At 40.3% G+C, this 13,371-nt stretch overlaps 9 non-coding genes across 9 annotated transcripts; all 9 read right to left on the minus strand.

The window, feature by feature from the left end:
* Nucleotides 1–275: 275 nt before the first annotated feature.
* Nucleotides 276–349, minus strand: trnai-aau (transfer RNA isoleucine (anticodon AAU)). The gene has a single exon. It is a non-coding gene; the product is annotated as a tRNA-Ile (tRNA).
* A 491-nt stretch (nucleotides 350–840) lies between these two features.
* On the minus strand, nucleotides 841–914 carry trnai-aau (transfer RNA isoleucine (anticodon AAU)). Its single transcript has one exon. It is a non-coding gene; the product is annotated as a tRNA-Ile (tRNA).
* A 455-nt stretch (nucleotides 915–1,369) lies between these two features.
* On the minus strand, nucleotides 1,370–1,442 carry trnar-ucg (transfer RNA arginine (anticodon UCG)). Its single transcript has one exon. It is a non-coding gene; the product is annotated as a tRNA-Arg (tRNA).
* Nucleotides 1,443–1,798: 356 nt separating this feature from the next.
* Nucleotides 1,799–1,872, minus strand: trnai-aau (transfer RNA isoleucine (anticodon AAU)). Its single transcript has one exon. It is a non-coding gene; the product is annotated as a tRNA-Ile (tRNA).
* Nucleotides 1,873–2,364: 492 nt separating this feature from the next.
* trnai-aau (transfer RNA isoleucine (anticodon AAU)) lies at nucleotides 2,365–2,438 on the minus strand. The gene has a single exon. It is a non-coding gene; the product is annotated as a tRNA-Ile (tRNA).
* A 455-nt stretch (nucleotides 2,439–2,893) lies between these two features.
* On the minus strand, nucleotides 2,894–2,966 carry trnar-ucg (transfer RNA arginine (anticodon UCG)). Its single transcript has one exon. It is a non-coding gene; the product is annotated as a tRNA-Arg (tRNA).
* Nucleotides 2,967–3,888: 922 nt separating this feature from the next.
* Nucleotides 3,889–3,962, minus strand: trnai-aau (transfer RNA isoleucine (anticodon AAU)). The gene has a single exon. It is a non-coding gene; the product is annotated as a tRNA-Ile (tRNA).
* An 884-nt stretch (nucleotides 3,963–4,846) lies between these two features.
* Nucleotides 4,847–4,920, minus strand: trnai-aau (transfer RNA isoleucine (anticodon AAU)). Its single transcript has one exon. It is a non-coding gene; the product is annotated as a tRNA-Ile (tRNA).
* A 492-nt stretch (nucleotides 4,921–5,412) lies between these two features.
* On the minus strand, nucleotides 5,413–5,486 carry trnai-aau (transfer RNA isoleucine (anticodon AAU)). The gene has a single exon. It is a non-coding gene; the product is annotated as a tRNA-Ile (tRNA).
* Nucleotides 5,487–13,371: the final 7,885 nt, after the last annotated feature.

The raw sequence follows: 13,371 nt of genomic DNA on the forward strand, positions 1-13,371 counted from the left end.
GTGGATATTGCTTGATTCTTGCTTGAAATAATTGATTGTTGCTTGAAATAAGTGCATGCCACAGAATTTCTCCCATGTATCAAGCTCTTAAAAACGTAGTCCTACTTGCCACATGCACAGTGGATCCACCCACTAAGCCAGAGTATCAACTGCCAATGGACGTCATAAAGCTTACGTGGCCCGATCTGTCACCTGGAAGTTGGCAGAAGTTTTTTTCTTGGATCCCACCAAACAAAACCACAGTCTAACATGAGACAGCACCTTCCATACTGGAATGGCCAGTATGGGGATTGAACCCATGACTTTGGCGTTATTAGCACCACGCTCTGACCAGCTGAGCTAACCGGCCCACAACTTGTACCTAAACCGACACCTTTTTTTGTCTAATATACCAAAAAAGAGGGTGGAAGAACTGTTAAGAACACAAGAGAAATGTGTGTTTACAAGAAATTACTTCAACATAGTGGGAAAAAAAACTCTTCTGTTGACTTACAAAAAATGCTTTAAGACGAAATTTGCCACAAAACAATACATGGTGTGCGTCTTCTACTGTTAGGGTCGATAGGTGAGGATATAAAGCAGCAGTTTTTGATGCAGTATGCTGTGTCAGACTTTGGAAATGAGTGATTTATCCAGAAAGTAGCTGGAAAAGTGATTTGGAGATTGTAGCTAAGCATGTAATGTATTCATTAGCGTGTCATGTGTCAGTGAATTTTGTGGTTTGCTGTCATTTGTAGTTGCGTACATCACTCACCTGGAAGTTGGCAGAGGTTTTTCTTGGATCCCACCAAATAAAATCCACAATCTATCACCAGACAGAACCTTGGATGGCTGCTGGAATGGCCAGTATGGGGATTGAACCCATGACCTTGGCGTTATTAGCACCACGCTCTGACCAGCTGAGCTAACCGGCCTACAACTTGTGTGCAAACTGATCCTTTTGTTGACTAATATACCAAAAAAGAGGGTGGAAGAACTGTTAAGAACACAAGAGAAATGTGTGTTTACAAGAAATTACTTCAAGCTGTACCAATGAAAGCCAACTCTTGGAAGCTCCTACTGATCAGAAGCCACCTATGCAGGTGGAGTTCCACCAACAGCCTGCTTCCAAGTCCTGATTTTTTCACCCATGTTGCTTGAGGTCATGGCATGTTATTGACTTTCTATGGTTGCTTCTAAGCCAAGACTACTGGAGCCTGGCACTGATAAGGCCAAGTTCATGGCTTCAGTCCCCAACCTGGCCATTCGAGCCTCGTAGAGTCTCTGTTGAAGGACATGAAGTTGACAACAGCGTAGCAATTTTGGATGACACAAAGGAGCCGAGGTTGGCATGCTGCGAACGCATGCCTGCTCCTCAGGGACTCACAACCAACCACGAAGGGACTCGAACCCTCAATCTTCTGATCCGAAGTCAGACGCCTTGTCCGTTAGGCCACGTGGTCTGGCAGAAGCTCCCACTTTTCACGAACGTTCGTTGGAGTCTGCTTGAGCCAACTGCTGGTGTTGGGTTGGTCACGTGGCTGGTGGATATTGCTTGATTCTTGCTTGAAATAATTGATTGTTGCTTGAAATAAGTGCATGCCACAGAATTTCTCCCATGTATCAAGCTCTTAAAAACGTAGTCCTACGTGCCACATGCACAGTGGATCCACCCACTAAGCCACAGTATCAACTGCCAATGGACGTCATAAAGCTTACGTGGCCCGATCTGTCACCTGGAAGTTGGCAGAAGTTTTTTTCTTGGATCCCACCAAACAAAACCACAGTTGACCATGAGACAGCACCTTCCATACTGGAATGGCCAGTATGGGGATTGAACCCATGACTTTGGCGTTATTAGCACCACGCTCTGACCAGCTGAGCTAACCGGCCCACAACTTGTACCTAAACCGACACCTTTTTTTGTCTAATATACCAAAAAAGAGGGTGGAAGAACTGTTAAGAACACAAGAGAAATGTGTGTTTACAAGAAATTACTTCAACATAGTGGGAAAAAAAACTCTTCTGTTGACTTACAAAAAATGCTTTAAGACGAAATTTGCCACAAAACAATACATGGTGTGCGTCTTCTACTGTTAGGGTCGATAGGTGAGGATATAAAGCAGCAGTTTTTGATGCAGTATGCTGTGTCAGACTTTGGAAATGAGTGATTTATCCAGAAAGTAGCTGGAAAAGTGATTTGGAGATTGTAGCTAAGCATGTAATGTATTCATTAGCGTGTCATGTGTCAGTGAATTTTGTGGTTTGCTGTCATTTGTAGTTGCGTACATCACTCACCTGGAAGTTGGCAGAGGTTTTTTCTTGGATCCCACCAAATAAAATCCACAATCTATCACCAGACAGCACCTTGGATGGCTGCTGGAATGGCCAGTATGGGGATTGAACCCATGACCTTGGCGTTATTAGCACCACGCTCTGACCAGCTGAGCTAACCGGCCTACAACTTGTGTGCAAACTGATCCTTTTGTTGACTAATATACCAAAAAAGAGGGTGGAAGAACTGTTAAGAACACAAGAGAAATGTGTGTTTACAAGAAATTACTTCAAGCTGTACCAATGAAAGCCAACTCTTGGAAGCTCCTACTGATCAGAAGCCACCTATGCAGGTGGAGTTCCACCAACAGCCTGCTTCCAAGTCGTGATTTTTTCACCCATGTTGCTTGAGGTCATGGCATGTTATTGACTTTCTATGGTTGCTTCTAAGCCAAGACTACTGGAGCCTGGCACTGATAAGGCCAAGTTCATGGCTTCAGTCCCCAACCTGGCCATTCGAGCCTCGTAGAGTCTCTGTTGAAGGACATGAAGTTGACAACAGCGTAGCAATTTTGGATGACACAAAGGAGCCGAGGTTGGCATGCGGAGAACGCATGCCTGCTCCTCAAGGACTCAAAACCAACCACGAAGGGACTCGAACCCTCAATCTTCTGATCCGAAGTCAGACGCCTTGTCCGTTAGGCCACGTGGTCTGGCAGAAGCTCCCACTTTTCACGAACGTTCGTTGGAGTCTCCTTGAGCCAACTGCTGGTGTTGGGTTGGTCACGTGGCTGGTGGATATTGCTTGATTCTTGCTTGAAATAATTGATTGTTGCTTGAAATAAGTGCATGCCACAGAATTTCTCCCATGTATCAAGCTCTTAAAAACGTAGTCCTACCTGCCACATGCACAGTGGATCCACCCACTAAGCCAGAGTATCAACTGCCAATGGACGTCATAAAGCTTACGTGGCCCGATCTGTCACCTGGAAGTTGGCAGAAGTTTTTTTCTTGGATCCCACCAAACAAAACCACAGTCTACCATGAGACAGCACCTTCCATACTGGAATGGCCAGTATGGTGATGGAACCCATGACTTTGGCGTTATTAGCACCACGCTCTGACCAGCTGAGCTAACCGGCCCACAACTTGTGCCTAAACCGACACCTTTTTTTGTCTAATATACCAAAAAAGAGGGTGGAAGAACTGTTAAGAACACAAGAGAAATGTGTGTTTACAAGAAATTACTTCAACATAGTGGGAAAAAAAACTCTTCTGTTGACTTACAAAAAATGCTTTAAGAAGAAATTTGCCACAAAACAATACATGGTGTGCGTCTTCTACTGTTAGGGTCGATAGGTGAGGATATAAAGCAGCAGTTTTTGATGCAGTATGCTGTGTCAGACTTTGGAAATGAGTGATTTATCCAGAAAGTAGCTGGAAAAGTGATTTGGAGATTGTAGCTAAGCATGTAATGTATTCATTAGCGTGTCATGTGTCAGTGAATTTTGTGGTTTGCTGTCATTTGTAGTTGCGTACATCACTCACCTGGAAGTTGGCAGAGGTTTTTTCTTGGATCCCACCAAATAAAATCCACAATCTATCACCAGACAGCACCTTGGATGGCTGCTGGAATGGCCAGTATGGGGATTGAACCCATGACCTTGGCGTTATTAGCACCACGCTCTGACCAGCTGAGCTAACCGGCCTACAACTTGTGTGCAAACTGATCCTTTTGTTGACTAATATACCAAAAAAGAGGGTGGAAGAACTGTTAAGAACACAAGAGAAATGTGTGTTTACAAGAAATTACTTCAAGCTGTACCAATGAAAGCCAACTCTTGGAAGCTCCTACTGATCAGAAGCCACCTATGCAGGTGGAGTTCCACCAACAGCCTGCTTCCAAGTGGTAAATTTTTCACCCATGTCGCTTGAGGTCATGGCATGTTATTGACTTTCTATGGTTGCTTCTAAGCCAAGACTACTGGAGCCTGGCACTGATAAGGCCAAGTTCATGGCTTCAGTCCCCAACCTGGCCATTCGAGCCTCGTAGAGTCTCTGTTGAAGGACATGAAGTTGACAACAGCGTAGCAATTTTGGATGACACAAAGGAGCCGAGGTTGGCATGCTGCGAACGCATGCCTGCTCCTCAAGGACTCAAAACCAACCACGAAGGGACTCGAACCCTCAATCTCCTGATCCGAAGTCAGACTCCTTGTCCGTTAGGCCACGTGGTCTGGCAGAAGCTCCCACTTTTCACGAACGTTCGTTGGAGTCTGCTTGAGCCAACTGCTGGTGTTGGGTTGGTCACGTGGCTGGTGGATATTGCTTGATTGTTGCTTGAAATAATTGATTGTTGCTTGAAATAAGTGCATGCCACAGAATTTCTCCCATGTATCAAGCTCTTAAAAACGTAGTCCTACCTGCCACATGCACAGTGGATCCACCCACTAAGCCAGAGTATCAACTGCCAATGGACGTCATAAAGCTTACGTGGCCCGATCTGTCACCTGGAAGTTGGCAGAAGTTTTTTTCTTGGATCCCACCAAACAAAACCACAGTCTACCATGAGACAGCACCTTCCATACTGGAATGGCCAGTATGGGGATTGAACCCATGACTTTGGCGTTATTAGCACCACGCTCTGACCAGCTGAGCTAACCGGCCCACAACTTGTACCAAAACCGACACCTTTTTTTGTCTAATATACCAAAAAAGAGGGTGGAAGAACTGTTAAGAACACAAGAGAAATGTGTGTTTACAAGAAATTACTTCAACATAGTGGGAAAAAAAACTCTTCTGTTGACTTACAAAAAATGCTTTAAGAAGAAATTTGCCACAAAACAATACATGGTGTGCGTCTTCTACTGTTAGGGTCGATAGGTGAGGATATAAAGCAGCAGTTTTTGATGCAGTATGCTGTGTCAGACTTTGGAAATGAGTGATTTATCCAGAAAGTAGCTGGAAAAGTGATTTGGAGATTGTAGCTAAGCATGTAATGTATTCATTAGCGTGTCATGTGTCAGTGAATTTTGTGGTTTGCTGTCATTTGTAGTTGCGTACATCACTCACCTGGAAGTTGGCAGAGGTTTTTTCTTGGATCCCACCAAATAAAATCCACAATCTATCACCAGACAGCACCTTGGATGGCTGCTGGAATGGCCAGTATGGGGATTGAACCCATGACCTTGGCGTTATTAGCACCACGCTCTGACCAGCTGAGCTAACCGGCCTACAACTTGTGTGCAAACTGATCCTTTTGTTGACTAATATACCAAAAAAGAGGGTGGAAGAACTGTTAAGAACACAAGAGAAATGTGTGTTTACAAGAAATTACTTCAACATAGTGGAAAAAAAACTTGAACCCATGACTTTGGCATTATTAGCACCACGCTCTGACCAGCTCAGCTAACCGTTGATGGAGGAATTAACAGTGAAGTGAGGAAGTAATTATTGAAGTTAACTCAGAAAGATCAATTAGAGAAAAAGAGTCTAACTTAACATCAATGGTACTAAGAGTAACTGTAGATAATATTGCATCTGTGGGATGATTATTGGTAATTTTTTCTCTAATGATAAAAATTTTATTTGTGAAGAAGTTCATGAAGTCATTACTAGTTAACGTTAAAGGGATGGTTGGCTCAAAAGAGCTCTGACTTTTTGTCAGCCTGGCTACAGTGCTGAAGAGAAACCTGGAGTTGTTCTTATTTTCTTCAATCAGTGATGAATAGTAAGATGTTCTGGCTTTGCGGAGGGCTTTCTTATAAAGCAGCAAACTATTTCTCCAGGCTAAATGATGATCCTCTAAATTTTCCTCTCCAGCTTACGAGTCATCTGCTTTAGGGTACGTGTTTCAGAATTATACCACGGAGTCAGGTACTTCTGATTTGAGGCCTTAGTTTTCACAGGAGCTACAGTATCCAGAGTCGTACGTAGTGAGGAGGTAAAATTATTAACAAGATAATCGACCTCTGTTGGGGTAGCGTTTAGATAGCTGCTCTGCTCTATGTTGGTACAGGGCATTGAAGATGATAACAGTGGGTGCATTATATTCTTAAACTTAGTTACAGCACATTCAGAAAGACATCTACTGTGATGACATCTACTCCCCACTGCTGTGTAATCAATCATTGCAAATGTAAATGTAAATTTTCAGCTCAGGAGGGTAACTCCTAAATTCCAGCTGCATTGTGCTCCTCAAAGAAGCAGAAATCCTTGTTGCACAAACAACAAAAACAAAGTTCTGGTTGTGTAGGGGGGGGCTTCCAGATGTTGAGCAGCTGCACTGTTTCCCTGTCTTTTGTTCCTTCTTCCCACTAAAGAAATATTCTTTAATAATATATTAATGTTCAAAGGCAAAGAGGAAACACACACTGCATACTAAAGTGTGTGTGGAACATGAGGACACATCACCATGGCAGAGCACCCGGTATGGATTGCAAACCATGATAAAAAACACTGACATGGAGTGCACATTATCTGCAGGTTTCCACAGGGGGAAATTAGACTTATGTGGCTGCAGCTCACAAGTTCTTGTTTTTATAGTTCTGTGTAACAAAAATAAAAGTAATGTTAACATTGCTGTTCACAAAATTTATAGCTGTAATAAAATTCTACTTTATTTCTTCACCTGCAGGAAGTGTAGTCAGCTGATTTTAATGCCATTTTTAACATATGATGATTGATATTTTGGTTTAAAATGATCAAATGTGTCCTGAAGCTGGGAGGTTAAATAAATCCAGTCTGGTGTGTGTAAAATAATCAGCTGTAGTTTGTTTCATAGGGTCATTTTCTGCAGAGACAATGTAGACTGACAGTCTCACAACTCTGTCTCAAGCCAGGCTGTGAAGTAATCATGACCTTTAATCTATAGATTCATAATCCACGACACAAAGTTTGTATTCATGGAATTGAAATTGAGGTTTTTCACTTTTAAGACATTAAAAAAGCACACACTTGGATAATGGAGGGGTATCAGCAGAATAAACCAAATTGTTTTCTCACACAGGGCACTCACATATTTTTTTTTTCTACTTGTTAACTACATTATTAATTTTACTAGCAGGGAATACATCCTCGATTAGATTAGAAAACATCTATGGAATGATACTGGAATAAGCAAACATTTAGGCCTGAGACGACATGTAAATGAGAGCAAACAGCAAGATCATTTAATGGGGTTGAGATGTAGAAAGAATGGGTTGGTTTGAAATACAACGGTTAACCTTTTTTTTCTTGACTGCCATGGTCATGCCTTTGTGCTCACATGCTCTCTTTCGTGCCCTTTTAACACTTTGAAGCATTTATTTATTATTTATTATTTAATTTAATTTTTATATTATGTTTTAATATTATATATATTTATATTATTTTATTTTTTTCTGGAGTCAATGTGACATCTATAGAATAATTATGAATTTATTCTAAACAAATTAAAACCTACTGACTGCAGTAACAAGAATATTTAAAACTAGTTTTAAATGAAATAATTTGTGTATTATTCTCAGTTTCCTGTTTTCTTCTTTCTGGATAGAATCTCACACCAACACATTCAAAGAGAGATATAAAAAATAAATGTAAACTTTTTTATCACTCTGTGCTGTTTTTTGTTTGTTTGTTTTTTATGTGACTTATTTGTGCCTTTATGGTATTTTATATTCCCAATGCACCCTTAATCAAATGGGTGGAGAAAAAAAATACAAACAAGAAAAACAAGCAAAGCTGATGAACATTTGGAGCCAGACAACACAAGTTGAGACAAGAACACAGTGACAAACCTTGGGTGTATAGTAGAGATTCTTCAGCTTCTGCTCTGTTTGAACAACCTGTAAGTCTCTCTTCTTTTTACCATAAACTTATATATTTATTATATTATAGATCACTTTTTTGTGATTTGACATGTGAAATTCTAGTGTGGCTGGAATCAAATAGTTTGATGAACAGATGACATTTGATATTAAGTATCTGATTCAAAACACTGCTTCACAAACTAATGGATTTTCTACAACAGGAAGTAAATATTTGTTATCCTGATGGGATTAGACTGACAAAATTTATCATGTTAACATATCATAAATCAGTCTGTCAATCACTCAGAAAATTGAAAGATAAATACACAGTCGTCTTAACATCATATTTACACACATTTATGAATTACCAAAAAATGAACTGCTGCCTAAAAACAAACATAATTTTATTCAAAGTGGCGATGTTACAGAAGGTATTCAGTCGCTGGATTTCAGTACAAAATGGGCAAATTTCAGTGGGCAAATTTAGCACAATTTAGAAAAAACACATACATTTAGATATTGTACAAACACAACCCCCTTTTTTCTTAGTTTTAAAAAAACAAAGTATATTGACTCTTATTCATAAGAAAGTGTATGACAACAGCAGGTAAACAAGAATTACTGAAACAGAAAAATGTATCTGTCATGATCCACTGTTTGCTCTGTTAATCATAACCAACAGAATAGATAAATTGAGCTTGTATTAATTTTTACTTTTATGTGGTCTGTTTTGGTGTTTGGCTTTAGAGACAGTTACAAACACTGGATTTACAATGAACTCTCTTAATGGAAGACTTGGGTAATGATGGTCTCCCTCCTTGAGAGTCTTCCTCACTTGGCTGATGTTGTGATGAAGGCTTTTTTTTACCGTGATAGGATCTGGATCATCCACACGTGTTTTCTGTGGAAGTCCAGGCCTTTCTCTGGTCTTTTCTTCTGTGAATGGACTAAACTGTCGATGTGTCCTCTGCCGATTGACTATTTCTTTCAGAGCTGCTCCACAGGAGGTCAGGGTGTCACATAAACAGCTTTAACTGCACAACGACACATTTAAATCATTTCCACACTTCTTAGTGTGGTTAATTAAAAAAAATAATGATAAAAAATCCCTAAAACCAATCTAACTCCATTAAAGGTTTAAGGGACTTATTAAAGACAACTCTTTTTTTTACTTTAGTCTTTTTTTTCTTTTTTTTTTACAAATAATCAATAAAACCTGTAAAAAAAATATCCACTCTTAAATCTGCACTTTAGAATGTTCCACTAGAGTCCTAAAGTTTTTACTCCTCGTAGCTGTGGGTATATGAGAACCAAAATGTGAACTCACAGGCAGAAAGGATTAAAAAGCTAACCCAAAAATCCAGAGAAGTCAAAAGCCAAAATCCAAATTTCAGGAAAACACACAAGAGAACAACTTCTCAACAGAAAATAAATGCCAGCTTCAATGGCATTTATTGCCAATTTCAAGAAACACAGAAATTTTGGTTGAGTAAAAAATATATTGACTGAATCCTTGAATACAACAGTTCACATGGGGTGCATCTTGGTTTTCAATTACTCTGAAACGGAAACATTTCCAGTATCATGTCATGGTTCCATCTTCTTGTATTGTGATAGTTGAAGCTGTTAATGAGTCACTGAGGCATGTTGGTCTAATGAAAGCTGTGATCTTTGCAGGTTGTTCACATGAAGAGTAAACTGGAAACATTTTACAATAATGGATTTGAGTTTTGTTCATTATGTAGTCATAATCAGCTGATCAGGCCTGAGGTAAAAAGTTGTTTTTTTGTTTTTTTTTCTCTCTAAATAAAAATTCAGGTATCAACACAAACTGTGGCCCAATAATGGAGGCGTTAACTTGAATGTGGTTTTGGAGAACTGTTACAGTCTTGATATCTCATGCAGCTCTGTACAAATTATTGCAACAGATTTAATGTTCAAAGGCAAAGAATGCATTTGAACTACAAATTAAAGTGTGTGTGGAAGTGAATCAATACACTTGAGTTTCACACGGAAAATAACCACAGTGAACTAGACCAGTTCAAACTTGTATAATTACTCAGGTTTGACTAACAGTCAGTTTCTACTGGGCGTTGCTCAGACAAGTACAACACTCACAACCAGGCAGGTCTTTATTTTTGAGTGAGATGCAAAGAAAAGTTTAAAAGTTACTAGTTTGTGTTTTTACAGCATTACTTGTTGCACTTTTGGGTCTGATAAAATGTTACTATTGACTGCCACTGGCTGGTAGCCTGTAAGAACTTTGGCTTTATTAAGCCTTAACACATTTGAACAGGTCAGTTAGCTACAGAAACCAAACTGAAGAGCCACTCCCATGATTGATCTGAATCTGGAAACAAAAGGAAATCAAAGTGAATTGAGCTGCGAGTGATAGTGAAAATGCTTCCTCAAAATTAATGTGTTAAACATTATTTGTTGCATAACATGAATCATTTGAATCTGAAAGAAAGAATTTTGTTCCACTTATCACTGCATCATTTTTTTTGTTAAATACACATGGTGACAAAATGAAGTATGCATTAAGATAAAGTCAAGTAAATAGTATTACGACAACACCAAGAGAAAAACAAAATAAATATCCACCCATCCAAATATGTATCCACACACACACACGTATGAGTATATGGTTATGGCGTTAACGTCATTTTAACAAGATTAACGCTGACAGCACTGATATATATGTGTATCTTACATCATTTGTGTGTCTCTGGATGTATTTCACAAACTCAGCAACTTCCTCATTTTCTTCAATGAAGACACCTTCAAAGTTCCCCTGCTCTGAAGTGCTGAACGAACACAGTGACAGTTGTTTGAAAAGAAACATCAAAATACAATTTTTGTACAAATCCATATTTGATTTATGTCCACAATGCATAACGTACCTTGCATTTGATTGAAAGCGATAAAGCTTGCGGTTTCCATCAACTGACACGGCGAGCATGTCTGGAGTGCAGGCAGGGCAGCTAAAGCATGGCTCCTTGCACATCCTGTCCACTTCACACTTTACAGCACTCCACTCCAAGAAACTTTTGCTGAAGGCATCAGCTGATATTCGGCCAGTCTTTTAAGTAGAGGACAAACAACAGAATATTCAAGGACAGTCATCATAAGATTAGATTAGACTAGATTTCATGTTGTTTTCAAAGCGGTCTGGTAAATCCAAATGACCTTTGACAGGTGCCCACATATACTGCGGGCCGAGGGTAATTCAAAACAATGTAGCAATGTACAATTTGCACTAAAACCTGCAAACACATCTATTGTGTATGTAGTGTGTGACAAAAGAGCAACTTACCATTTATGGTTACAAGAGCCACAATTGCACCGGGTGAAACCTCAACGTTACCTGCTGGGCAGTCACACACAGTCTGGCCTTTGCACAGGCAACAGCCGAACTAACATTAAAACACACAATATATACAAAAAGAATTAGAAATGAACTGATACACAATAAATATACAATAACAGCACACACTCATAGTACATAGCAAGAAATGCATAGGACTTAAAAACCGTACCTATTGGCCTGTGAAACTCTGATGAAGGCTTCAAAAACCCTCCTGTTACTGCCTCTCTGCTGTGCAGGACAAAGCGTGTGTGAACTGCAATATCACAGTCAGCACAAAGGAATGGAAGAGACAGGCAGTCCAGACACCTCACAACTACTTGTTTGCCACACTGACACACACGGTGTGACTGTGGATCCAGAGTAGCTAACATATTGTCTATAAGACAAGGCCTGGCCTCTTTCCACTTTAGCAAGGACACCATGTTTCTGATCTCCCAGTGAGTAGCAGCTGCCTCAGACGACGTCTCACAAGTCATGGCTGCGTCCTCTTCTCCATCCTCCAACAACTGAAGGAGCTCCTGACGAAGCACCTCAGTTCCACACACTAACAGAAAATAATAAAGAAACTCTTCCACAAAGTGAAAAACACTCTAGGCAGTATGTTTCTTAGGACTGCACAAAAGCCCTGCCTAACTCAACTATAACAACAAATATAAAAGCAAACTTTAAAAAAGGAATCACAACATATAAAAGAAGGTAAAGTACCTTTTGTTGGGTTGACACTGGCAACATAACTAGGTTCTTCACGTGGACATTGATGCTGATCTGCAGACACTGGGGGGGAAAAGAGATCGAAGAATATTTACTTACTGAAATTCTTTGGTGAAAACAAGTTGTGAGATAAAATCAATGGTTGTGTGAATACTGACCACATGGCAACTAGTACTTCGACTGGATGATGGTCTTTGAGGAATAAAATCTCCCTGTCTGTCACGTTTTTTCCAGCGCACTGGTCTTGGCTGAGGTTCACTCTGTGCATCATTCTACGCAATTAACAAGAAGAAATGCAACACCTAAAATACAGTCCATGATTAAAGCGTGGTGGGGGCGGCATCACAGGCATGGGCAGAAAAAAACCAAAACAAACGTTCATGCTGAGCCACAGCTGTAAAAGCTGCTGGTCATAATATCAGTTTGGATATGTGGTGAGAGGGAAACATGAAGATGAAACCAGGAGATGTCCTTACTGGATCATCAGAGCTGAACAGGTGATGGAGAAACAGGTTTACCTTTCAGGTGACATGAATGAGTTGAAGGGAAGTTATGAACTGTTTCTGAGAGACAAATTAAGCCAGGATCCTTTTCTATGTAGCTGACAGCTGGTAACTGTGCAGGGGCGGGTCTAGCAAAGTGTTGCCAGGGGGGCAGGTAGGGCATTAACAGGGAGAGGGGGGCAAAAAGAAACACTTTTCTTTCTTATTCTCATTTAAAATGTCTCGCTTTTAACAAATAATTATCTGAATCTTACAACCAAAGTTTTTATCTGATGTAAAATGTATAGAAATCATACATATACCAACAAGACTGTACATCACTGTCACAACAGCGTTTGTTTTCATTCAAAGGCTTTATGGCTTTAATACCTGGGGGGCCGGTCTCTAGTCAAAATGCCCGGGCTGAGTTTTTGTCCCAGTCCAGCCCTGGCCAACGGGGAAACAAATGCCGACACTGCGGTGCAAGTCTCGGACGACAGTACACCTAAAGCTGGGCAGACACTGCAATTTTCAAACTGCACGATTGGCTCGCAGGGGTTATAAGTTCGTAGGTCACGATGCAGGTCTCACACTATATCGCCCGATGCTCTGATGCGACCCGAGTGCTCACACTGTGCCTCCATAAAATGAAGCTTATAACAGAAAATCTGTCGCTCGCTCTCCTTCTTTCTTTCACTCACACAGACACACCACCACCATCAACTTTGCTAAATTGCTAATGAAAAACATTGATCAGGCAGTGTAA

Source organism: Diplotaxodon limnothrissa, linkage group LG3 (genome assembly GCF_057381915.1).
Source record: "Diplotaxodon limnothrissa isolate DT_005_m linkage group LG3, D_limnothrissa_male_GT1.1, whole genome shotgun sequence".
In the NCBI taxonomy this organism is placed as follows: Eukaryota; Metazoa; Chordata; class Actinopteri; order Cichliformes; family Cichlidae; genus Diplotaxodon; species Diplotaxodon limnothrissa.